General features: G+C 36.4%; 1 long non-coding RNA gene across 2 annotated transcripts in view; it reads left to right on the top strand.

The window, feature by feature from the left end:
- LOC109266682 (uncharacterized) overlaps nt 1–27,162 on the top strand; it is a 38,432-nt gene extending 11,270 nt beyond the window's left edge. The window contains exons 3-4 of one of the 2 annotated variants that reach the window (XR_002079816.2): nt 3,677–3,748; nt 26,643–27,162. This is a non-coding gene — a long non-coding RNA (uncharacterized LOC109266682). Of the gene's footprint in view, nt 1–3,676; nt 3,749–19,327; nt 19,769–26,642 lie in introns of those variants that run through there. The other variant, XR_008419141.1, reaches the window with a different exon arrangement.
- The last annotated feature ends 303 nt before the right edge of the window (nt 27,163–27,465 follow it).

The raw sequence follows: 27,465 nt of genomic DNA, 5'->3' as shown, positions 1-27,465 counted from the left end.
CACCCAAACATTCCAAAATCTCACCAATCTATAGGTATGAATGAGGTCAATTATATCAATACTTAGGCTTTTCCTTTCTAAGCTGATGTAGGAGTGTCAGTGCCTTTCAAAGTTCCACCATCACACAAATATTTTTGGAAATTCAAAAGAGTTTTTTATATAATTTTATAAATTAGTATATGTGTCTATTATGCCATTTCATTTTCATTTCTACTATAGTCACAAAGGGCCCTGCTGATTCATTCCAGTTCTGATGCTCTGAATCTTCATGGCACTATTAAATTTAGCAGTCTCCTATGAAGGCAAAATATTCATATACAAGGTTATTAGGGTTTGGTTCTGAAATGTTGAACTACTTAGGGAGAGATCCCCTCTCTTTTCACACTGATGATTCTTTGTCTCCTTGGAGTGTATATAGCCACTGGGGCAGCCAGATTAGGGTGAAATTTTATTATCTGCCACCTCATCGAATCCTCAAACCCTGTTGTGAAATTGCCATTCTAGATTCCTTTTTCCCTTGGTATGAATTCTTTCTCAGGGGCTTTGCCATATTTCTGTGCCATCTGGCAACATTACTTTCTCCCTCTCCCAAAAAAAAAATATGTCTGTGTGTATAAATCTGAATTACTCTCACCATGTTGTGAATCAACCCCCATGTAAATCAGTGAATACAAATAATGTGTAGGATGCCATCTAACTCCATATGACAGTTATGTCTGACTGTGAGCCTTGGCTCAGCTGTGACCTCATCATGTAAGATGCTGTAATAAATTTTGTTCGTAAGTCCCAAGATATGTCTATCAATAGCAAGAACTTCCCTAGAGATCATACTCACTTATTCATTGCAATCCTCTTTTTTTTTTGAAGAGAAAAGTATTTGGGGACTGTATTAGTCATGGTTCTTTATATATATAAGTATATATATATATATACATATATATGGATCTATATATATACATATATAATATATGTAAATATATAAATATATATACAAATATATACACAAATACACATACAATATATATACAATATATATACATATATATACATATATATGTATATATATATATATATATAAAAAAAAATATATATATATATATAATAAATTGGCTCATGCAGTATGAAGGCTGAGAAGTCCCAAGATATGCAGTTGGCAAACTGGAGACTCAGGAGAGCCAATGGTACACTTCTAGTCCAAATGCCAGCAGATTTGAGGCCCAGAAAGAGCCAATGTTTCAATTTGAGTTTGGAGGCAGGAAAAAACAGATATTACAGCTTGAAGACAGTCAGTCAGGAGGAGTTTCTTCCTACTAAAAGGAAGGTCAGCCTTTTTGTTATATTCAACTCTTCAACTAATTAGGTCAGGCTCACCTCTTTTAGGGAGGGCAATCTGTTTTATTCAGTATACAGATTCAAATGTATATCTCATCTAAAAACACTCTCACAGACACACTCAAAATAATGTTTGACCAAGTATCTGGGAACCCATGGCCCAGTCAAGTTGATAAATATAGTGAACCATCACAGGGATCTTATTCTCTGATTCCCATCTTCATAAGATGTGTTTACCTACTAAATTGCTCTAGGCCTAGATAGAAGGTAATCAAGTCCCCAAACAGCTAGGAAAATGGAATCTTAGGCTTTGGAAAAAATGTAGAATGGAGCTATAGCATAGAATCTTTTATATATAATTATCAAAAAACTCAGCTAAAAAATAGTCTCTACCAACTACCAACAAGAAAAGGGAAATAGTATAATATCAAACATTTCAGAAAGGCAGCAGCTATAGAAGGAAACAGAAGATTCTGGAGTGGAACAGTCCTGTCCCCATCACCAAGAAGACATTTGGGAATGTTAACAGAATTCTGAGAATTCTCATTAGTTCTTCTAAATCTAGAGAGAATAAAATTAGGAGTATATACTTATGTTTTTCTTTCTCAAACTGGTTGACGGTATGAAACCATAGAAATGAACAAGTGCTGATTTTCTCTAAAAGAAGTTGCATTTTTTAGGTCAAAATTAGGTTACAAATGACAGAAAACTGAACATAGTACCTAATTAAGATATACATGCAGTTCCTTCTTCCATAAATGTCTGAGTAGGTGACCCTGGGCTGGGTTATGCTGCTGTCAACTCTGGGCAACCGGAGGCTTCTTTTGTGATCCACTACGTGTTGTTTTTGACCATGTAAAAGAAGATGACACTCACATTCCAAGCAGTGGGATGGAGAAAAGTACAAGTATGCTGTCTCTTATGGAAGGTCCCTGAAAGCTTTTACACACTTTACTTGCATCCTATCAGCCAGAAATTGGTGACTACACTCAACTGCAAGGGAGATACAAATATGTAGTTTTTATTCTGATAAGCAGTGAGTACACCTTATGAGTAGGAGTTCTATTATGAAAAACTGAATGGATATTGGAGAGAAGCAATCCTAATACTGATTTTAAGGACCAACTTGAAGTCTGAGATTATCCCCTTGGGAGTGGCATATTTTCGCACAATTAGAGGAATTTAGCTCCATTATAGGGCATTTAACAAATTCAAGAAGAATAGAAACCCTGAATTATAGAAGAGACTGCAGATTAGTTTATGCCAATTTTGATCTCTTTACCTTACCCTTTCTGCCATGTTGTCAGGTCCAGAAAATGTGCATGGAACATAAACACTATAACACCTCAAAGAGTAAACAAATTGATATTAAAAAAGGGAATCAGAAATTTATTTATACTATAGAAAAGAAAATAAAATTAGAGAATTGGGATAAAACTGCTCAAGGATGAATAAATGGGAAAAAAATGGCTTGGCACACCTATCTAAGTAAGCAACCTTTAAAAACTTTTTTTTTTTTTTTAAATTTACAATGCTAAAGACAAAACCCAGCTTTGAAGAAACAAATCCCTAAGGAACAGATGAAATTCTGAAATCACAAAAGCTTTATGCTATGAGAAAATTTAAGAACATAACTAAATAAAACAAGAAATTAAAGAGGAGAAGACAGAACAGCAGAATGAGATTAGAAGGGAGGTTTCAGGGGCACCTGGGTAGCTGTTGGTTAAGTGTCCAACTCTTGATTTAGGCTCAGGTCATGATCTCACGGTTCATGAGATTGAGCCCTGCATTGGGCTTCACACTGACAGTGCAGAGCCTGCTTAGGATTCTCTCTCTCCTTCTGTATCTGTTCCTCCTCCTCTTGTTCTCTCTCTCTCCCTCAAAATAAATAAATAAATTTAAAAAAAAAAAAGGGGGAGGTTGCATCTAAAGGAGACAAAGTAAAGGTCAAAATAATATTATTTGGAACGATCAAAGATGTTAGACAAAAACTTAGAAGATATCAGTTATTAATGATATATATGTATTACAATAAATGAATGCAAATAATTCAAGGTTAGATGCCCAATTGCATTTCCATCTCAAACATGACCAAAAAAGTTTTGGGGGCTGTGCATCATATATATCATCAGATTGTGGAGATTATTCCAGCTCTCCAAACAAAAATGTTTATTTTTCACAGTAAATTTAATTCCTTTCTTTTTCTTTTTCTTTTTCTTTTTCTTTTTCTTTTTCTTTTTCTTTTTCTTTTTTTTTTTCTCAAATCATCCAAGACTGAAGAAACAAGTGTGGAGTGTGAAAATAGCATGCAGCATTTGACATTTTAAAATTTGTTTTCTACTAGTTCCCTACAAAGAATAGCCTGCTCCAGTGCTGGCCTGAGATTTGGACCACAACAAATGCTCAGCGTGGCAAGGTGAATACCTCGCAGCCTAGACAGTTGGCAATTTACTCAAGTCTTCTCGTTAGCATTTGTTCCACCCACTCCCTCCTCTGCCGGTTTCCTTGAGAATGCTATGAAAGTCAGGGAAGACACACATGTATGTATGGCTTTGAGAAGCGGTTTACATTTTTCTAACTTGCATGAGCTATATTTATCTAAACGAAAACTTGGCTTGGAAAGGTATTTGTATTATGGCTAGGTCTGTTTGTCTACATGTCTTTAATTTATGCAGTATATGTTAATTACTTTTTTAATGTGAAAATATTTTGACATTGCTTTTTCTCATTTCTTTGACTTCTTGAATAATTTTATCGTGAGGCTGCCTCTGAAGCACATCTGCTCTCTGGGCTCCTAGCCTTTTATTCAGTGCGCACACCCTTCAGCACTGGTGCTCAAGCCTCTTGTTCACGAAATCTTAAAACATTTTTAGCAAATTGGAATATTATTACAGAGGTGACTGTAGGCAATCTCATTTTTGAAGGTTAATTCTGGATAATCACCCCATCTAGACATTCAAAAAAAGTAAAGATACACATTTAGACTAATCAAATTTGGACTCTTCATGTCCCAAGAACAAAACAAGGTACTTAGTTCTGAGCCGAGGCAGGTCATTCAACAAAATTGGATCTACCTGACCCTCTCAGAAGCTATATAATGTGTTTTATCTGTTGCCAAAGGATGATCAAAAAGATGCAATTGTTCTTTACATGAAGGGAAGCACCATGTGAATTCAGATATAACACTTCTTACCTGCTCTACTCTTAAAACCTAAGAAATGTCCATGAGGAAGGAGACATGTATTTGTGAACTTGGGGAATAGATTCGGGAAGGTCTCATCTCTTCCACTTAAACACATTTACAAGCTTTCTAAAATCAAACGCCACAACCTAGAGAGTGCCAACCCCAGAGATGAGTCCCCTCCCCTGTCACTGTGCAGTGCACACATCACGTTCCTTATCATTATCCTCTTCTGACAAAGCATCTTTCTAATGGGTCATTTAAGTAACTGAAGAGAAGACAAACACATAGTTCAGAAAGGCTCTTGTTGACTAATCACTTTTCCACACAGGCGATAAAATTTTATGGTTTTTTAAGCTGGTATTTCTGAAACATCTTGTTAAAAGTTACTATTAGGAAGTGTTCACAGGTACAATAGGAATATTCCTTGCTGTTGCTAGCTTGATATCTGGCCTATCAAAGAATTTAGAAAAAAAGAAAAAAAAAAGAACTGCAGTGCAGATTTTTCTCAGGGTATGTTGAAGCAGCCTTTGCTATAGCTGTGAGATTTTAAAAAGTATTTTCCAAGACATCTATCTTATACAGACAAGACTATTTTAAATTGGACTCATTAAATCATTTGTTGTCACAGCCAACAGCCGTGTGGAGGCTAGTTAACAAATGAAAAATGAGCCTTTCTAACTTGTTTACTTTATATGGATGCTTTCTTTATTTCATTTCCCCCCCTCTGGTAGCACATTGACTTAGGGGATCTTGTTACAGTACTGCCTGACAAAAATTAAAAATGTGAAGGCTGAAAATACTATAGACATTACGCCCCAGTTCACATAAAATACTGGTGAAGGGCTTCCCTCTGATAGTGGTACCCAGGCCTATCTACTATTTCAAGGAAGGGAACCAATTAAAATCTCATTTACTTTGTTGAAAGGTAACACAGAATTACTTGAGAAACACAAAATTCTTGGCGCAGAAAGAAAAAAAAAATAAAGATCCTAAGTTCATCTCTGAGTTTTTCCTTGGCGCTCCTATTCTGCCAGCTCAAGATTGTTTCAAAAATATAGGTTAAAGTATCTTTGTTAATTTATCCACTCATTCATTCACACCTTCACTCCTTCAGTCATTCATTCATTCAATTGCTCATCCATCTGCTTCTAAATGCCGCAGTGGATGGAAGACATCCCTTACAAGTTGGTTAGCAAGCAATGTTTTTCATTGCTGTTTGTATAAATTAATCTTAATTTAATTTCAGTTTATAAATATTCTCTTCTTGGCCATTAGTTAAAAAATTTTTTTTCATGCTATTGCTTTTTTAGTGATGGCCTTAAAAATATGTTTATTTGTATATTCTTTTGGTTTCATTTTTCATTGAGGAGCTGTTTTTAAGGTTTCCTTATTTTTGTTTATTTCCTAGTAGCTTTTACTGGATGTGTTGTCAAGTAGTAAGTGAAGTAGAATGGTATTTTCTGATCAGTTCTGTGCAATACTCTGTGTCTCAGAGCTTACAATAGGAAAATGTTGATGATGAAAAAGAACTTTGGGAATAGGTGAGTCAACGTTTGAACCGTCAATTTCACTTCCATCAATTTTCTTACTTGTAACATGGAGAGGACAGGCCCATTAGGAGTTACACTGAAGAGAAAATGAAATATAGAGTTCCTTGCACCAACTAGACACTCAATAAATGAAAACTTAAACAAACAAACAACAAACAAATCAAAATTCTTTTGAATGATCAAGTGGTATCCAATTTTCTGCCCGGTATCTACCCTGGGTCCCTTTAACTTCTTCAGCTTTCTCCTACGTGAAGAATGACTAGATTCAACTGTATCTTATGCATATATTTGTATTTTTTTGTGTATATATACTTTTTAATGTTTATTTATTATTGAGAGAGACAGAATGTGAGCGGGGGAGGGGCAGAGTGAGAGGGAGACAACAGAATCTGAAGCAGGCTCCAGGCTCTGAGCTGTCACCACAGAACCGGACATGGGGATCGAACCCAAGAGCCATGAGATCATGACCTGAGCCAAAGTCGGACGCATACACGACTGAGCCACTCAGGTGCCCCTGCAAATATTTGTATTTTAAAAAGAGTTCAAATCAGTTTAGGTTTTTGAGGTAATTGGTATTACTTGAGAATTGGGTTCTTACTGATATTTGCAATAAAACCCAATTTAGGATTATCTACATTTCCATACACATGTTTTTTCCAGGTCATGAATAACAATGTTAAATAAGCACAAACCTCACAACAACCCTAGAGATAGCAATTTAAAATACTCCTACAGGGGCGCCTGGGTGGCGCAGTCGGTTAAGCGTCCGACTTCAGCCAGGTCACGATCTCGCGGTCCGTGAGTTCGAGCCCTGCGTCAGGCTCTGGGCTGATGGCTCGGAGCCTGGAGCCTGTTTCCGATTCTGTGTCTCCCTCTCTCTCTGCCCCTCCCCCGTTCATGCTCTGTCTCTCTCTGTCCCAAAAATAAATAAAAAAAACGTTGAAAATAAAATAAAATTCTCCTACAATTTAATTTATTCGTATTTGTCATTCCTCTGCTCTGTGGTCCTGTGGCCAGTTTGCTTCATAGAATATTACAGAAAGCACGTGTGAACTAATTCCTCAAGTTATTGTATTTCCTTCATATTTCCCATTAACTCATATATTCTATACTTTATTCATTTGGTAGTTCCCCCATTTTTGCAAAATGTTATCTTCCTTAACTTCCTTTCCTATTTCTCTGGTTTCCAAGTTTGAGTTAGATATAACTCATCCGTAGTCTTGTATTCACTCCCTCAGTAAATTGGTACTGAACGCCTACCATGTGCCAGGCCTTCCTGGTGCTGAGCAAGCAATAAATAAAACATAGTCCCTAACTTCTTGGAAGTTACATTTTAGTGGCATGCAGAGAAAGGCCAATGATTATTGTATAAGCAGATAAACAATCTGAATTGAAATAGTGAAGAGTGCTGTAAAGAAAATAAAGGATGGCAATGAGAAAAGGACTTGGCAGAGTAGTAGTAGTAGAAGGGCAATTATTTCAGCCAAGATGATCAGGAAAGGATTGCCAGAAGTGGGACCTAACAATGAGATAGGAACAGTATTACAGGCATAAGAGTATCAAGTTGAAAGGCCCCGAGATGGGAACAGGTTTGGCATTGGAAGCATTAAATGAAGGTTAGTGTTGCTGGGGGGAGTTGGATAAGGGAGAGCATGGCAGGAGTGATGTTGAAGAGGTAGGTAAGAGTCAGGTCATGTAGGGCCTGTCATGTGGCAAGGTGTTTAGATTTTTCTTTTTCTAAAGGCAATGAAAAGACATTGTGGTGTTTTAAGCAGCAAAATGGATTGATTTGATTTGTGCTTTCGGAAGATCATTTTGGCTGTTGTGTGGAGAATAGACTGGGGATTGTGAGGTTATAAGTGTTGAGGCAGGGAGACTAGTTTGGAGCCTACTGCAGTAGTACAGGTGAGAAGTAATGGTGGCTTGGACTAGGGTTTTAGGAACGAAGTTATAAGAAATTGTCAGGCCTGGGAAAGATTTGGGCGGCAGTACCAAGAAGACTTGCCGATATGTTGGATGTGAGAAGTGATGAAGAGAGTGCCGTCTTGTTGGATTTAGCACCTGAGAGATTGAAACCTACAGAGCAATTGTCACGCGGTACTGTCATCCCTGTATATCACTTGATGCTCTCCTGAAGAGCCTGGAACATCCTTGAAAAACAGTAACCCTTACTATTTATCTTTGGACTACCGATACCATTACATAGGTCCTGTTGAGTAAGTATTTGTGGAATGAATGGAAGACATAGAGGTAAATCTAAAATTATTCGACCTGACAGAATAATTGCTGCTGTGTTAAAAACCACAGGGCATGTGGTGCAGTATCAGAGTAAAGGATACAGGGGTGCCTGAGTGTCTCAGTCGGTTAAGCGTCTGACTTCAGCTCAGGTGATGATCTCCTGGTCTGTGAGTTCGAGCCCCAGGTCAGGCTCTATGCTGACACCTCAGAGCCTGGAGCTTGTTTCAGATTCTGTGTTTCCCTCTCTCTCTGCCCCTCCCCTTCTCACACTCTGTCTCTCTCTTGAAAATAAACAATAAAAAAATTATTCAAAAAAAGAATAAAGGATATGACTTCTTGGCAATACACTTTATAGAATATGATTCACGCAAGCAAATTTGTAGTCCAGAAAGAAACTGGAAGTATTTACAGGTGAGAAGCGAGTATAAAATACATTTATGGATAGAAAAATATATACCTTCCTATCTGAATGATAAAAGTTCACAAATAGATAAGTTGCAGGTCCTTCTTTAATTGCTTAAAAGAAAATATAACTACCTTAAACTTTAAGGTGTTGTTTGTGATATCAGAGAGATATCTGTATCAATGAGAACACTTTTGGACACAACTGACCTAAGCCCAAACCCCAATAGTTCAGGTAGAGAGAATACTTACTGGCTCATAAAACATAAAAAACAGGATAAGGTCTATCTTGGAAAATGGATTCAACAGAGTTTGTTTGTTTGTTTATTTATTTCAACAGAGTTTAAATGAGGTTACCAGGGGTTCTTTTTCCTTATTTTATAGCTGTGTTCTTTACTTTTGCTTTAGTTTCATTCTCAAATGGGTACAAGAAGGCAACATCTATTCACATCTTCCGATTTTCAGTGAGACAAAGAGACTTTCAACAGTGGAACAAATGTCTTGAGCCTGGCTCTCATTGGTTCACTTTATTTTATTTATTTATTTTTAATTTGAGGGAGAGAGAGAGAGAGAGAGAGAGAGAGAGAGAGAGAATGCATGCAAGCAGGGGAGAGGGACATAAGGAGAGACAGAATCATAAGCAGGTTGCATGCTCAGTGCAGAACCCAATATGGGGCTCGATCCCACAATCCTGGGATCATGACCTGGGCTGAAATCAAGAGGCTGATGCTCATCTGACTGGGTCACCCAGGTGCCCCTCATTGGTTCACTTTTGATCATATGCCCAGCCCTAAACCAATCTGTGTGGCAGAGGAGAAGCGGTTCCTCAAAGGATCTTGGGATACTATTGGGAACAAGAAATGGAAAATGGCAGAATGAATAAGAATGTTTTCTGTCAATTTTTAAGTATGTGTGTGTGGCTTCATTATTTTTTTTAAAGTAGATGATATTTAGAGGTACATTAGGCTTTCAGCTTCAAGAATGTAAAAACCTTCCATTATTTTTGTGTCCCTGGGACTTAATATGTCCACTCTAAAGTAGGCACTCAATAATACTTGTTGAATGAATGAGTAAAAATGAGATGTTCCTTAGCTTTATAGAAATCTTTGCTGGACTTTGCTATAGACTTGTGTGATGAAACAAAATAAGAATTTCTGTGCATGTGTATAAATAGTTGGGAAAAATTATCCATAGATCATCAAAATAATGCAAAGAAGAAATTGTTAGATTCAATTACAGTATCCTGAAAAGGTTTTACAAGTTGAGATTTTGGCCTGCATTTTAAAATTTGGATTCTTTTTTGATCTCTTTCACCTTTTAGGTATAAAATAAACACCATATTTCCTATGGCATTTCAGAGAACTGAACTTGATAATTCTGGCAGTGCTATTTTGCTCTTTCAAGACATTCAACAGCAAGCACATATGTGTCTGACTAAATGTCACTGTGCTTAAGATTTCTATAATTTGGATTTGGAAGCTGGTGAAGGGAGAAGGAAGATAGAACTTTTTAGTTCCTTATTACTCTGTCCCATGATGTTTCTTTGTTCATTTGATTCTAATGATTCCAACAGGAGTTGAAACAAAAACAAGGATTGGCCTACCATGGGTTAATTACTTAGTAGAAGGGCTATTTCTTGAGTCTGACAGTGGGGAATGGGTCAGAAAAGACTAATTAGACAAGCTTCAAGTTCTAGAGAAATGCTAGTGGAACAGGTGAAAATAAACTGGTGATAATTGAGGGGCTAATTATCCTCCACCTAGCAATTGGCCACCAGGTGTTCTGTAGCACATAAAAGAGGGACTGACAGAGCAACAGAGGCTGTTTGTTTTTTTTTTTTTTCTTTTTCCTAGAGAAATGAGGAGAGTGGGGGAAAAACACACACACAAAAAAAACCCCAAGGACTTTGAAATCTATAAAATGGTGTTTCTTATATTTTTTCACTTGTTCTTTCCTGCTGCATTGGGTAGAAAACTGGACCAAGGATATGTGCTTGTGTTTTGTTTTATTTGCTTTTTAAAGAACTAGTGTCCCTTCTAGACTGTATACCTATGAGGAATTTCAGTGTTCAGTATACATAGACATATATCCTTATCATTAAGTTTATGGTAACAATCCATATGGCACATTTATTAGATGGAAAGTTTACTGGAATTTAGAAAGGCCATTATTAATAACAGAATGGAAACCCAAAAGTCTGAAAGAAAAAAATAAAGTAGCTTTATTTCTCCTTGCAGCTTTCTTTCTCCTCTCTTTCTTCCTTACCCCAATCTTTTAAAGGTCCCTAGAATCAAAATCACAATGAGATACCACCTCACACATGTCAGAATAGCTAAAATGAACAACTCAGGAAACAACAGATGTTGGTGAGGATGCTGAGAAAGGAGAACACTTTTGCACTGCTAGTGGGAGTGCAAACTGGTGCAGCCACTGTGGAAAACAGTATGGAGGTTCCTAAAAAAATTAAAAATAGAGCTACTCAATGACTTAGCAATTGCACTATTAGGTATGTATCCAAAGGATATAAAAGTGCTGATTCAAAGGGGCATATGCACCCCAATGTTTATAGCAGTCAACAATAGCCAAATTATGGAAAGAGCCCAAATGTCCATTGACTGATGAGCGGATAAAGAAGATGTGGTGTGTATATATACATACATACATACATACATACACACACACACACACACACACACACACACACACACTTGAATATTACTCGGTGATCAAAAAGAATGAAATCTTGCGATTTGCAACAACATGGATGGAATTAGAATTTACTATGCTAAGTGAAAAAAGAGAAAGATAAATATAATATGATTTCACTCAATGTGGAATTTAAGAAACAAAACAGATAAACATAGGGAAAGGGAAGGAAAAATAAGATAAAAACAGAGAGGGAGGCAAACCATAAGAGACTCTTAAATACAGAGAACAAACTGAGGGTTGCTGGAGGGGTGTTGGGTAGGAGGATGTGCTAAATGGGCGATGGGCATTAAGGAGGGCACTTGTTGGGATGAGCACTGGGTGTTATATATAAATATAACTAAATTCTACTCCTGAAATCATTATTACACTATATTTTAACTAACTTGGATTTAAATTTTAAAATGTAGAAAGAAAAAATAAATTAAAAAAAAAAGAATTTGCAAATAAATAAATAAATAACCCTAGAGCCTAGGAAAGGTCAGGGAAGAAACTTCAACCTCTGCCTAGGGCCTATATTCTCTCTCTAATATTTCTCTATTCCTACACAACTGAACTCCTTGGAATTGATTTCTTTCCCTCCATTTTTTTTCTAAGAGAAAATAATTTATTTTTTAGATGAATGTAGGGAATAAGGATTTTCTTTTTTAAATGTTTATTTATTTTTGAGAGAGAGAGAGAGAGCACAAGCAGGGGAAGGGCAGAGAGAGAGGGAGACACAGAATCTAAAGCAGGCTCCAGGTTTCAAGCTGTTAGCACATAGCCCGACGTCGGCCAGAACTCATGAACCGTAAGATCATGACCTGAGCCAAAATCAGATGCTTAACTGACTGAACCACCCAGGTGCCCTGGGAATGAGGATTTTCTTAAGGCCTCTCACCTCTTTCTCTCAAGGGGAAACTTCCAGATTCCAATTTGTCATCCTAAATCCAGAGAACTTAATTTACTTTAAAAACTCACATTCATTTTAGGTGCTAGAAAACCCTACCATAACTGACTTTGATGAATGTAACTTTTCAGAACAATGGCCATGCCTGATTAAAGGAAGACCCATTCTTAAATAAGTCCTGAAAAATCAAGAAACTTTATTCTTGACCTCTGGCCACATTGATTAGAGAGTTCTTAACAGACCTGTGTATCTGATTTCCCTACCCTCAGCAGGTCCTCAAAACTGAGAGCATTATACAGGGAGGAGGAGAATAGAAATAATACAAAAATACATATGTCTTCACAAGTAAGCCTGAATTTGACGGAGAAACAGCAAGGAAGGAAGATGGAGAGCCAAAATGAATGAGACTATATTCCCTTCATGGTCTGGATGTTGTGAATAATTACCCTGAATAAAGGAATACTGAATTGTTTTCAGCAGCTTCTGATTAAGGAAGCCATATACCTCCTAAAAGATTTTGAACCAAAAAAAAAGAAACGTTAAAGATTTGACTTATTAAGAAGTAAGCTTCAGTTATGTGGGTAATTATCTACTCTGGGCTATTTTGGCCTTGTTTTACACCATTCAAACGAGGCACTACTGTAGAGCAAAGCCTTTTTCTTTTTTCTTTTTAAAGTAAGTTGCCCCATATAGAATCATCAAAGGTTTATCACTTTCTAAAAGCTGAATGAAGGATCAGATAACATTTGTATTATAAAATAGATTACTTTTTCATTTTTCTGTGTTTAATATGTATGTAGAAATTAGACATTAAAGATCAGAGAAAGACTACAATCGCCTTTTTCTTTTATTGTGCAAGTACCTGTCTAAGAAGTCCCCACACTTAGAACTAGGCATTAGGAGAAACATCTGTGGAGCAGGGAGTCATGGGGATGAAAGGTTATAGATAAGAGAACTCTGAGTGTGGATTTTAATCCACTTGGGAAACTGTCAGCAGCATAATTAGAAGAATAACCTGCATGGGGACCATGCCGAATGCAGCTGCTATAACCACAACCTATGACAATTTAGAAAATCCATCTTTTTTAGCCTTAAAATAAAAGCTTTTCCCACCTCCAGGACTGTCTGGAGAGTATGTCCTCTGTAAACTCTGCATGAAGACTGATTTGAGATTACTGAAAGAAGCATACAGCATATTTCATTGGGGATACATTTCCAAATTAGAACAGCTTTTCTCTTAAAGTGTTTTATCTTGTTAACTCTTCAGTGGTTCGAAGTTCTTGGTTTTGTATGGCGTGTGTGTTCCTATTTTTTTTTTTGAAAGCATACTTAGCCAAAGTCTAAATTCTTTGGGAAGAAAACTCAGGATGGCCTGATTTAGTCACTGCCAATAGCCATCAATTTCCAGGAGAAAAGATAGGGGAATAAATAAATCAGCCGAGTACCACGCTAAAACAGCTAGACAGGCCAAACCATCTATTACCCAGAAAACCAACACATACAGAATAGAAGGAATGGAGAGAAAGAGGGGACTATAGATTCTAAGCCAAAGTAGTAAATTTTATAAACACTGTAAGCTTTCAGGAGAACACCTGATGTTTTCATTAGGTAAGTGTTGTTATTGTTTGCAAGTAACAAAAATTCACTGAAGCTAGTAAGGCAAAATAATTGAGATATTCATTTGTGACTTTGGATGTTCTTCAACTTCTTCCTTCATTTACAATTGATAGCCAGGCTCTTTTTTTTTTTTTTTAATGTAGTTATTTCCCTCTCTCCTTTATTTACTTTTCAGTTTTATTGAGATATAATTGACATACGTCACTGCATGAATTTCAGGTGTATAACATAAAGGTGTGACTTACATCTATTGTGAACTGCTTACCACAATAAGTTTAGTTAACATTCATCATCTCATATAGACACAATAAAAAGAAATGGGGGAAAAAAGTTATTTTCTCCTTGTGATGAGAACTCTTAGGATTTATTCTCTGAATGACTTCCCTATAAATCAAACTATGGCGGTAGCTATACCCATCATGCTGCACATTGCGTCTCTAGGACTTATTTATCTTGTAACTGGAAGCTTGTACCTTTTGGCCACCTTCTGCCAGTTTCCCCTCCCCCCACCCCACAACCTCTGGTTACGACAAATCTGATTTCTCTTTCTATGAATTTGGGTTTTTTTTCCCCTGTATTGTTTTGTTTTTTAGATTCTACATGTAAGTGGGATCATATACTATTTGTCTTTCTCTGACTTATTTCACTTAGCACAAAGCCCTCAAGGTCCATCCATGTCATCACAAATGGCACAATATCCTCATTTTTTATGGCTGAATAATATTCCATTGTATCTGTGTATATACATATACATACCACAACTTCTTTATTCATTCATCTACCAATGGACACTAAGTTTGTTTCCTTGTCTTGGCTACTGTAAATATTGCTGGATAGCTGGGCTCTTTATATTTCATATCTTCGGAGTCATTTGCAGGTTCTAGATTAGAAGTTGCTTGAATGCACTAGCTCTTTCTATCCTTTATGAAAGCCTAAACTTCTTGAACAGATTAGGATAGAAAAAGAAATGCTCTAATGAGACTTTAGAAGGGAGAGGGTGAAGGCAAGGGCAGGGCTTTGTTACTCTCTCAGTTCAGTGAAAGGATGGCCTTTGTAGGTCCTGTTGGTAGCCGGGTATTGCTCAGTGCTTATGACAGTGACATCAGAAGGGGTATAACCTCAGAGGGGATGGAACCGTAGCCACTGCTAAAGCCTAGACCGAAGGCACAAGATCCTCCAGCAGCACTAAATTTTCATACACACTAAGTCCAGGAAGATAGCAGTGAGCCTTCAGATCCCAAGAGACCTTGAGGACTGAGATGATGTGTATCAAGCACGAATTCCTGCTGACTAATGGCCCCTTGCTGGAGGAGGATTCCTGAGACATTGGTGTTGCCCAAGACCCTTGAACCTTTACAGAGCACTTTGGGTGGGTGTGAGAGTAGAAGTAATAACCAATGAGGTACAGTTCCAGCCAGTATGGTAGGATGAGGACTGGGAGATGAATTTAAGCAGACTTAGAAAAGTGAATAAAATTTGATATTTTTCATAGTTTACGGACCAAGATTTAGACCCACTGTACTTAGGAAGAAGTGAAAATTTTATCTTAAGTGTAAAATTATCTTGTGATCCTTGCTTATATCCGCATACCTACCTCCTTCTACCACCCTCCTTGCTTACTGTACTCTAGCCAGGCTGATTAGTCCCCAGTCTGCCTGCTCCTTTATACCTGAGGATCTTTCTGTTTAAACCTCCTTTTGCCTGAAAGATGCTCCTTCAAATATTTGCATGACTGGCTTCTCCTCACCCTTCAGATCTTACCTTAAATGTCATTTCCTAGCAGAGGTTATCCCTGATCGTGCTAAATAAAAAGATCCTTCTCTCAAACACACTTCTATGGCAAAACAGTTATTCTCAATTATCCTGCTTTATATTCCTTCTTAGGAAATATCATAAACCAGATAAATAGATATATAGAAAAATAGATAGGCAGACAAACAGATAATGTATTATTTTTCTTGACCTGCCATACCAAACACCACAGACCGACTGGCTTAACAACAGAAATGTATTTTCTCATATTTCTGGAGGCCAGAAGCCCAAAGTCAAGGCATTGGCAGGCTTAGTTTCTTCTGAAGCTTCTCTTCTTGGCTTCCAGATGGCTCTCTCTTGCTATGTCACATAGTCTTTTCTCTGTGTGTCTTAATTTCATCTTCTTATAAGGACACATATCACTGGATTAGACATCTTGGCCTACCCATTCAGCCTACTTTTCCTTAATTACTTTTTTAAAGGCCTCTAAATATAGGCACATTCTGAGGTACTAGGGATTAGAACTTCAACACATGAGTTTTGAGGGGATACAATTCAGCCTGTGATAGATAGATAGATAGATAGATAGATAGATAGATAGATAGATAGATAGATTATAGAATCTTAGTAACTTATTTTGCTGGAGAGAGATACTCATCTGGCTGTGGGCCTAAGAGAAGAGGCCTGGGGCCCTCCTACTTGCCCTAATCCTTACTTTCCTACCTTCAGAGACACCTGGCATCTTTAATTCCTAAGACATATGATGCAAATAGCATGAATCAGTTTGCTTCTTTTGATTTTCTATAGCCCACCTTTACTTCTTTCCTCTACCAGTCACTTAAGAAACCATAAAAAACCTCAAATCATATTCAGTTATTAGCCATACAGCTGTTTCTCGTGTTCTGAAATATTGTTCACATTTCTTACTGGCTGTTCTTTTTTCCCTTATTCACTTTGTTATTTTGATTTTATACATTTTTTTTCTTCCTTTATAATCATTCTAGTAGGGTTTCATGATGGTGTGGAGATAATCTGCAGATTTAATGCTTCATGGTTAATTTAATCTAGAATCTGCTGTATCACTTTTAGCTTTGTTTAACATGACTTTAAGGTCCTGGGGCACCTGGGGGGCTCAGTCAGTTAGTTAAGCGTCCAAACTCTTGATTTCGGGTTAGGCCATGATCCTGTGGTTCAGGAGTTTAAGCTCCACATTGAGCTCTGGGCTTACAGTGTGGAACTGCTTGGGACTCTCTCTCTTTCCCTCTCTCTACCCCTCCCCTGTTCATGTGCACTTTCTCTCTCTCAAAATAAATAAATAAACTTAAAAAAAATGACTTTAAGGTCCTAAAACCTGGTTCCAAATCCTGGTGAGATCCTTATTATTAATTGTGAAAAGTTCTATTCTTGGTGATCAACATGTTTATTTTTATAGAATTACATAAGAGGGAATATTATCTAGGAAATTACAAACATTATATCTAACATTGGTTCTAGTTACTATGGATTTGGTGAAATTTTTATGTATAAACCTGGGTCAATATATAACAAAATGATACCACATCACACAGTAACATTTAGATCATTTAAAAAAAGATAATCTGGCCCAATGTAGCTTTTGATTTCAGTTCTCATTACTTGCCTAGACAAACCTTACATATAGTCCAATCAGATCGTCTGCTTATTCTCCCACCATGGCTCAGATATTTCAGCTTGGGTGCTTTTGTTTAGTGTATTTGTTCCTTCTAGATAATTTTAAATGATGATTCATCTTCATTTGTTAAAGTCCTTTCCATTTTTCAATGCCCACTTCAAAAGTCATCTTTCTTGATGCTCTTACGTAGATGTTCTGTCTCTCCTTTGAATTTAATATTCCTACTTCTCTTCTGACCCTTACTTGACTCTAGTCAACTTGTGAGTGAACTTGGCATATCATTCTTACTACTCTAAAAGCATCTAGAAAGCAAAGTTCTGGCCAATTCTTCATGAGTGCCTATGTCACTACTTTGCATTTAGTAAGAGCTCAATAAAATCCGTTGATTTGAACAGAACTCCCAGGTCGCAGTAACTTTAGTTGAAAATTAATGGGAAATATAAACTTATTTAAATAGTAATCTCTATGAAATAATTAAAAAGCAAAATCTGCTTTTAATACTATCATGTATCCTCCTGCCAAATTAAAACCCAACCAAAGCATAAATCCAAAATCACACTTAATTTTCACGTTACGTAGGTAATGTGGGGATTTTTGTTTTTGTTTTTGTTTTGTTTTGTATTTATAGAAATTAGGGCAGTGTCTTGAAAACTGATTACATAGAGTTATAAGAAAGGGTTTTAGGATAAATTTAATACGGGCTTAAAGATCTGTCAGTCTGTTAGGTACAAAAGACGTAAGGAGTATCTTTGGCTATTATTAGAATAACAGAAACGAAGAAGACATGAGTTTAAAAGATATTCCTGCTAAAGCAGAAATGGGAGCAGAGATCAGTAGTTTAAGAAGGGAAAGGAGCACAACTAAGCAGATGATACATCTAGTAGTTTTTCCCCAAAAGGTTTTGAGTATAAAGAAGTGGCTCTACCAATGTACTAAAAGCCCTTCAGGGAATCATGAAGCTTCGGTGCATTGATCTGTGCCACGGAATGGGAAATTCAGAGGAGTGAAGATAGGTCGGCCTCAATAATTTCAGAAAACTTTGACTCCTCGAAACCAACACACATTTCAATATAACAAATAGTATAATTTTTCAATGTTGTACAGCATTATTAGTGAGTTACAACCAAGGGTTTTCTCATCTTGCTTGTTCCACGGTTATGTCATCAGGGACAGAAACAGGGCAAATTTTCTTTTTCCACATTCTGTACACATGACCAAGCAATGGCATGTCACGAGGAAGATGAAAATACAGGAAGATATAGGAATAGGCGTTTTTAAATATTAAGCAAAAGGAGTACCCGGTACTGTGTCATAGATAGTACAACTATCTGCTCAGCAAATGAGTTCAAGTTTAATTCCTCAATCTAGTCAGGGGTGCTTATTAAATGTTAATTGGTAGTTCTAAGCTGATATGAAAGAAGTTATAAGTAATCAAAATACCTTTTCCTGTATTGTTGAAGTTAGCAAATCGTGCTGCCAACATAGCTCCACAGCATGTTAGAACAGGTTATGACATCAAATAACTCATAGTTGCTCATTATGCATAGGAGGCCTAGTGCACAGATTTTTGAAGTCTTTTTGTCCAGTTCCCAAAGCTAATTAGTGGAAAAACCAGGACTAAAATTCTAGTCACCCCTGTTTTGGGTTCACTTGGTCTTTTTCTACTCATCACACTGCAGGGGTGTGATGAGTAGAGAAAACAAGGCAGGGTTATTGAGCAATAGATGTAGAAACTATTCTGATCATTTACCATAAAGCACTTTGAAGCCTCATTTCTTTTTTTAATCAGGAGAATCTATAAAATTCTTTAATCATCTTTAGGTGTGGTGCCATGTATTTATATTCAGCTAAAAAGAACGAGTCATAACTGTATGCCTTCATTCATTCACTTGACCAGCATTTACTATGTTCCTACTATGTGCTAGTCTCAGCAAAATCTATTGTTGCAGTTCATTGAGAATATCCTTAACGGTGGTGGGTTTTTATAATAACTTATTTTTTTAGAGAGACAGAGAAGAAGGGCAGAAGTAGAGGGAAAGAGAGAATCTTAAGCACGCTGCACATCCAGCACAGAAATCGATGCAGGGCTCTGTAAGGGGCTCCATGAGATCATGACCTGAGCTGAAATCAAGAGTCCTATGCTTTTTCGACTGAGCCACCCAGGCACCCCAACAGAGGTGGGTTTTTGATACAAACAAGTGCATTCAGAGAGTTTAAGGGGAAATAAATAGGGTTTATAAAGTACATGTCCCTGTTTTGCTTAAGACCTTTACATGTGGTACCCAAACTATTTTCTTTGATAGCTATAAAGAGTTCCTTTAACTTCAGTCGGTCATTTGAACACCAATCCCTTAATTCCAGAACTGTTGAAAATATAGATAAATCACCTCACATTTCAGTCTTTCACCTGGTAAGTATGTAGCGCAGTCATATTGTTATGAACAAAGATATGGGGAAACAGGACTGGTCCATCATTACAGATGAGATATTCTGGTTTTTAAGGAATAATGTTCGAAACATAATGTTATATAAAAGTGAAGTAATCTTAATAGCTGTTTAACTCTCTTGCTGGAACTTGGTTATTGGGCACCAGTAAGGAGTTTTGGGGGGCATTTGTAGTGGATTTCTTTTTATAGCTTTCATGATTATTAGGCAAAAGCATGTCATGAGAATAGTAAAGCCATGCCTTTTGCTTTCTGAGCAGGTTTCTGTAAGCAATTTAATATGGTTCACCGAGAGAGGGTATGGTAGCTAGTCCATGTTAAGCCTAAACAAACTGCAGTAGAAATTGAAATGGTTGTTCCTGGCTCAATTCATGCCCCTGGATTAAACTGAAATATTACCCATGTCATGTAGGGATATTGAAGAGAGTTGTAATTCTGTTGGTTTCAACTAGGTACTGCCAGCAGTAACTGCCATATGAAAAACAGTGAAAATACATTTCCCGAAGAATTATTAGTAAAAGGTGAAACTCCAACAAGGAGTGCAATTCAAAATAGTAATAAAATAAAGAATAAGGAAAATTATTTGCTATCTAGAAGAGTAAAATTATGGAAAGCTGTCATCAGTGAAATTACCCTCCTCATAGAATTACAGAATTGTTTAGATTTCTCTTACCGCTGCTGTTGAGTAAGCTAAGTTTACATTGTTTCCAGAGATACACACATTATATTATTTATTTCCATAACTGGTAAAATTCCAGCATCATAAATAACTTTCCCACAGCCTGTGTGGTTTTATTTAGTGTGTACATATTAATGCCTTAAATTACATTTCTATAGCACATTCAATGAGCATACTAATAAAATCACAGCCGCTTCAGTGACCTTGAGACTGAACCTCAGTCCTTCACCTACAGAATTTTAAAAATACAGACATAGAGGAGGCACAGGGAAGATGCATAAGTAATTGTGGATTCAAAGCATATGTTTATCTCTGGGAGTATTTGCTCCTCAAATGTTGTTAATATTTAAATATACATTTTCGAAAGCAGCCATTCTCTAATAATAACTCTTGCAACCAGCCTAAAATTTTGCAGCCTGCCAATCTTCCAGTTAGACCCCTTAACTGTGCTGGTCTCTATAATAGTAATTGTCAATTTGACAATCCCTCTAATCACCACAGCACTTTGCAGGTATTAGCCAGGAAATTTCCTGTAACTCCTCTGAGCTGTAGCTCTCTGCCTTCTTAAAGGAGGGACAAATGAGCATAAATGACTTGTTCTAGAACTGCAAAGAAGAGTGAAAGACAGGTCTGGGATTAAAATTCTGGGATCAGCAACTACTAAAATCAACCTTCTGGTATCAGCAAAGCCATTTGTGGATTTTGGTTCCCTCATGAAAAGTGAAGCATAGAGATATGAACATATTCAAGACTCTCTAGTCAAGCGTATTCATACTTTGCTTCTGCCCACATAAGTCTAGGTTTCCTAATTTGTAAGGTTGAGATTACAGTGAAAAGTAAAATGGGACGAACAAAAACTCTAAAGTAACAAGAAGTTTTTGAAATACTATTACAACCTGGAGTGATCCCAAAGCTCACTACTGCTCAGCCCTCAGAAAATACTTGAGAAAAATCTCGTCTCTAAGAATGCTACTACTGAGGACGTTTCAGGAAGGACAGTATAGACTTTGTGGTTATCAAACAACTAAGCATTATGCCTGTTATCCCTTACCTTTTTTTTAGCTGTAATGTTACCATCATATTTAAAAAAGTAAGCAGACAAGGGGTACCTTGGCAGCTCAGTCGGTTAAGCACCTGACTTTGGCTCAGGTCATGATCTTGTGGTTCATGAGTTCGAGCCCTGTGTCAGACTCTGTGTTGATAGCTCAGAGCCTGGAGCGTGTTTCAGATTCTGTGTTTCTCTCTCTCTCTGCCCCTCTCCCGCTTGCACTCTGTTTCTCTCTCTCTCTCTCTCAAAAATAAAAAGCATTAAAAATTTTTTTTAAAAAAGTAAGCAGACAAAAAGTACTTTTTGGATGGTTGGTTTTATACTATCTGCCATTTTGAGGAAAAATTAAAATGAGAAAGTATATTTTTAGAAATTATTTACATTCTACAGAATATCTTTACATTCTACAATAAAATATTTTTATTAAAATTAGATCAATATGTTTTTCTCATAATGGTAGTATATACTTATAAAACAGTTCAAACCAGTATCATTGAACACTATGAAAATCAGAAAATTAAGATTTGGTTACAATTTACTTAAAGTAGAGGAGAGGATAGAAATCTAAAAACAAAACAAATCAAAACAGAAAATCTATCTATTAGGATAAAACCAGAGGAAGTGGAAGAAAAAGGAGACATGACTAATTAACATTCTAGGCAATTATTAGTGTGCTCTACTTCCTGGAATATTCTAAACCATAAGCTCACTGAATATTTCAGACCTACAAAGGTAGTGAGAGAGATTATCTTTTAATATGATGTCTTCATTTAATACTGCATTTCCTTGATTCTAAGACCCACATTTTTTCCCACATTTTAACATCACTGAAATTGAAATGCATCCTACAATCAAAAGTATCTCATTATTGCTGTTGGCTAATGTTTCCAAATTTCTATTACGTATTCATGTTTGGGATTCATTAATGAAAAATCAGAATTTAAGAGAATTTTCAGGAATTCCCTGAACTATGTTATTCTGCATTTTTCACAACACACTATTTATGTGTTTTAAATAATGAGTGACCATGGTAATAAACAGTGGATTGTTTTTCTATGATAGGGTTATACTTAGAATTTCAGAGGTTTACTATTTAAAAACAGTGAGAAAATGCACAGTTTGTAGATAACCCATAAATCTGCCTGATATAAACATCATAATAAGACACATTTATGAAGTTAAATAAAAGTTATTTAAAGAAAGAGTTTGCTAACCATTTAATATTTAAAAGTTCTTATTCTTAAAATGAAAATTTTAAATATAAAAGATGAATTGACCCATCTGATAATTTTGATCTTTGTTTTCTAACAAATATTCCAGATGTTAAAAACATTTCTTCCATTTCAATCAAATCAATATCAGTTGATGAGTTGCTGTTGATTTGATTGAATTAAGAGTGTATTCGAAGCAACCTCAACTTCTTCAAGTTTGTTAAGGTACGTGCTGCTTCATATTAACAACCACAAAAATGAAGGAGTACTATTTTTTCAACTTGCCTTGATTTTGATGTTGATATCAATATTGCTTTTGATATTTCATATCTTAGATCCGTTTCCAATTTCATTTCGTAGTATTCCACAACAATATTCTCAGCTTCCTTTTGTTGTATCTCTTTTGTTAAAATATTTACAAAGAAGTGTACTGATACCAGATATCCAAACACTACAAAATGCCAGTGAACATTGCTGGGAAGTATTAGAATAACATAACATTTGAATTTCCCAGCAGGGAAAACAGTACTACACAGAGTCATAGTCGAAATTGCTGCTTTAAGGACTCAAATTTGTTAATTCATGGAATACTGCTCATCAAATTTTTGTGACTATACAATGTTATAAACTTAATAGTTATTTTATTTGCAAGATTTTTTTCACTATTAGCTGCAGAAGCGGCTATAAATTCACATACAACATAGCAACAACTGCAAGCAAGAAAGATTGATTAGTAATGTCTCTCCATTGATTGTTAAGCTTTAGTTTTCACAGGAAAATTATAATATTTTTCCTGTTTTCTCTATTGATTTTTGTGACAAGATTTTTGATTCAGAAACATGTATAAATTTCCTGAGGATTTTCCATGTGGAAATGCTACTGCCAACCAGACAGCAGTTAGGATACAGTTGTTACTTGTACATTTGTAAATGTCAGTATATTGAGAATCAAAATTTACAGAATGAGTGTCAGCAGCTTAGAAGAAAACCTCAGAGATACTATAGAACACTTTTTAAAATCTTTAATGGGTTTCAAGGGAAAGGTAGAAGAGGGGATGTATCAAAAATGTTTAACACTGTTTCTTGAGTTTCAAAAGCAAACTAGTTCTGCATAATTGCAAAGCCTATTTAAAAGCCCAGTGATAAAGCCTTTAGTTCTCTGAGCATTTTTTTTCTTTGAGCTGCTATATCAACAATAATTTTAATGGCATACAAGATGTTATAGTGAAGGGAAAAATGGACATCAAATAACTCAGAGTCAAAAAGTGATTCCAAAGAATTGGAGTCTGTAAGTGAAGGTATTTTAGGGCTCTAACCAATTTAGTTAGCTTAAATTTTCCTTTTTACATAGGCATATAATAAGTGATTAAGTTGTATATAATTAAGTCTAAGGTCTCCTCATAAGTATTAAGTAGGATTTCAAAGTGTGAGAAAGTATTTCTTAATAGTTTAATTTGTAGTGTTTTTTATTGGTACATAACATAATAATACATGTTATAATCAGTGATATCTCAGATTGGATAAAACAATATAGATGCAGGAACTGAGGCTGAGAGATTACATGACTTCTCAAACACATCTGATGTTTTGCCAAATGTGCATACAGGATTTAAAACTGTATATATATATTTACATATATTTATATATATTTAAAGGGGTGCCTGGGTGGCTCAGTTGGTTGAGTATCTGACTTCGGCTCAGGTCATGATCTTGCAATTTGTGGGTTCGAGCCCTGCGTCGGGCTTTGTGCTGATAGCTCAGAGCCTGGAGCCTGCTTCAGATTCTGTGTCTCCTTCTCTCTCTGCCCCTCCCCTGCTCGTGCTCTCTCTCTCTCTCTCTCTCTCTCTCTCTCTCAAAAATAAATAAATGTAAAAAAAACTTAAAAAAATTAATTCTAACATTTTTTAGGCCTAACTATATTGATACACATAGATTAAGTACCATAATTTTAACTCTTGGATAGTATTACATCCAATGAATATCCCACAATTTACCAAATTCCGTACTGATGAGCTTTTCCAATGTTTATTACTAACGATGCTGCAGTAAGCATCTATATTAGTTAAGGCAAACTTAGGTGCTCTAATTACAAATCCCCAAATATATGATGGCTCAAACATCATAGGACTTTATTCCTAGCTCCCAGACAGACCAAAATGCACATTCTTGATTGGTGAAGGTCCTCCTCCAAGGAGGAGGGCCCAGGTTCTTCCATCTTAAGAGTCCACTCTTTTTTATCTTATGGCTTTCCAAGTCTCGGCTTGTTTGCTTCAAGCCAGTGGAAGAAGAAAAAGCATGGGGATTATTATTTGGCTGTTTTTTATGGGACAGATCTGGATGTATTGCACATTAATTCTACTCACCTCTTGCTAGAATTCAGTTACAGGGCCACAACTAATGATAATGAGGTTAGAAAATGTAGTCTAACTGTATGGCCAGGAAAAGGAGGATATAGGTTTGGTGAAGTGCTATCACTTCCTGCCACAAAATCCGTTATGTATGTCTCCTTGTGCCCACTTATGAGAGTCCATCAAGGACATATGCCTATATGTGGAACTGTTGTGGGTCTTAGTGAATAAATCTGACACTTGATTAAACATCAGTCACTATAAGTGTTTTACTATTCTCACATCTTAATCAATTCTTGAGATTATCAGTTTAAAACAATATTTGCAAGGTGATAACTGCCAAGGAGTATCTAAGAATTGCTTTAATTTGCATTCTCTTAATTAATAGTAATATCGAGAATCTTTTCATGATTATTGGTCACTCAAGTGGCTTTCTTCTATAAATTCCCTACTTCTATCTTTTGCTCACTTTTCTATTATCTTTTACTTTTGAGTAGTATTTGTTCTTCATATATTGTATAACTAATTTTTTTAATGTTTATTTCTGAGAGAGAGAGAGAGAGAGCGCATGAGTGGGGGAGAGGCAGAGAGAGAGAGAGAGAGAGAGAGAGAGAGAGAGAGACAGAACCTGAAGTAGGCTCCAGGCCCTGAGCTGTCAGCACAGAGCCTGATGTGGGGCTCGAACTCATGAACCATGAGACCATGACCTGAGCTGAAGTCGGACACTTAACTGACTGAGCCACCCAGACACCCCTGTCCTTTCTATATTCTAGATAATAATTCTTTGATGGTTATTTTCATTGCAAACATATTCTCCCGGTTGTGGCTTATATTTCCATTGTGTTTATGCCTCTTGACATACAGAAGTTAATTTTAATGTACTTAAATTTATCCTTTCCTTTATCTTTTATCATTTTCTGTGTTTTTTTTTAAGTTTATTTATTTTGGGACAGAGAGAGTGAGAGAGAGAGAGACAAGCAGAGAGAGAGCGGGAAAGAGAGAGAATCCCAAGCAGGTTCCTCATGGTCAGTGCAGAGCCCGATGTGGGGCTCGAACTCCCAAATCTGAGATGAGCCACACAGGTGCCCCATTTTCTGTGTCTTATTTTAAAAAATTCTTTCTTCCCCTGATATTATTAACATATTTGTCTACATGTTTTTATCTAAATATAAGTGTTATATTGCATTTAACGCTTTGGTTTTTTTTTTTTTTTATTTAGCTTTAAATGCAATATAACATTTATTTGTAGATAAGTACAAGATAATGATCTAACTTTATTCCATCTGGATGGCCAATTGTCTCAGCACCACTTTTGAGTTTTCCTTTCTTTCTCATTTGTAATTATATTTGTATGATATATGATCTCCCATATATATCGTAGTCTATTTCTATGTTCTATTCCATTGCAACCAAACTTTAATTTTCTGATTTTTATAGTGTTCAATGATATTAAGCTGTTTTATAAGTATATATTACATTCATAATAAAAAACACATTAATCTAATTTTTAGTCTAAAAATTTTAAGGTAGAACATAAATATATTCTGTAGAATGTAAATAACTTGGAAAATAAACTGTTTTCTTATCTTCAGCTTCTAGAGTCAGCAAGAGATCCTCAAATTAAGATGGGGTTCCAAGGCAAAGATTAAATGTGTATCACCTGGTAACATAGGCTAAACTGAGGAAGCCGAGTCAAACCTATGTGAAGACCCTTCTAGAAAGCATAAACTTGTAGTCTCATGGAAGCCTGATGGGCCCAAAGAATCTGATTACATAAAGAGGCAGGTCTAAAAAGGAGTCATGAGTGCGGCTTTGACCAGTGGAGTTGACTCGCTTCAAATTTATAGATAATCCATAAAGTTCTGAAGAAAGAACCAGTCTGAACTAAAAGAAACAGAGGCTGTTGGGGATTTGAAAAGGACTTTAGGCCTTCAAATTTCTACAATCAAGAAGCAGGCTGCGAAGACGGCCCAGCAATCAAAAGAGAACATATTTTCCAAAGGCTTCATCAGGAGTGGACAATGAGGATGATGGATAGTGGTGTAGCTCATAGCAGATGCAACCAAAGTCTGGGTAATAACCAACTAGAGATGCACTTCTGAAGCATCGGGTGGATCAGAACAAGTGCTTGATCAACAGATATTCCCTGTCCCAAAGTATGGTGGGTTGGCAGCATTTGATCAGTTGGATTTTCAGAATTGCTATTGGAGCAACGGCCGCTGTGTGATTAGCCTGTTCTACCATTTGTATACTGGGTACACTGGGTGGGACGGAGGGGAAGAGGTTCAGGGTTACTTTTTTTTTTTCCTAATTGACCTACTGTACTCTTTTATTGTCTTTATTTTTTTAAGTTTTATTTTTGAGAGGGACAGAGAGCACAAGTAGGGAAGGGGCAAAGAGAGAGCAGGACAGAGG

Source organism: Panthera pardus, unplaced genomic scaffold (assembly GCF_024362965.1).
Source record: "Panthera pardus isolate Hobbes unplaced genomic scaffold, ASM2436296v1 HiC_scaffold_11, whole genome shotgun sequence".
In the NCBI taxonomy this organism is placed as follows: Eukaryota; Metazoa; Chordata; class Mammalia; order Carnivora; family Felidae; genus Panthera; species Panthera pardus.
Note: the sequence above shows the minus strand (reverse complement) of the source record. Positions and strands in the feature narration are given on the sequence as shown.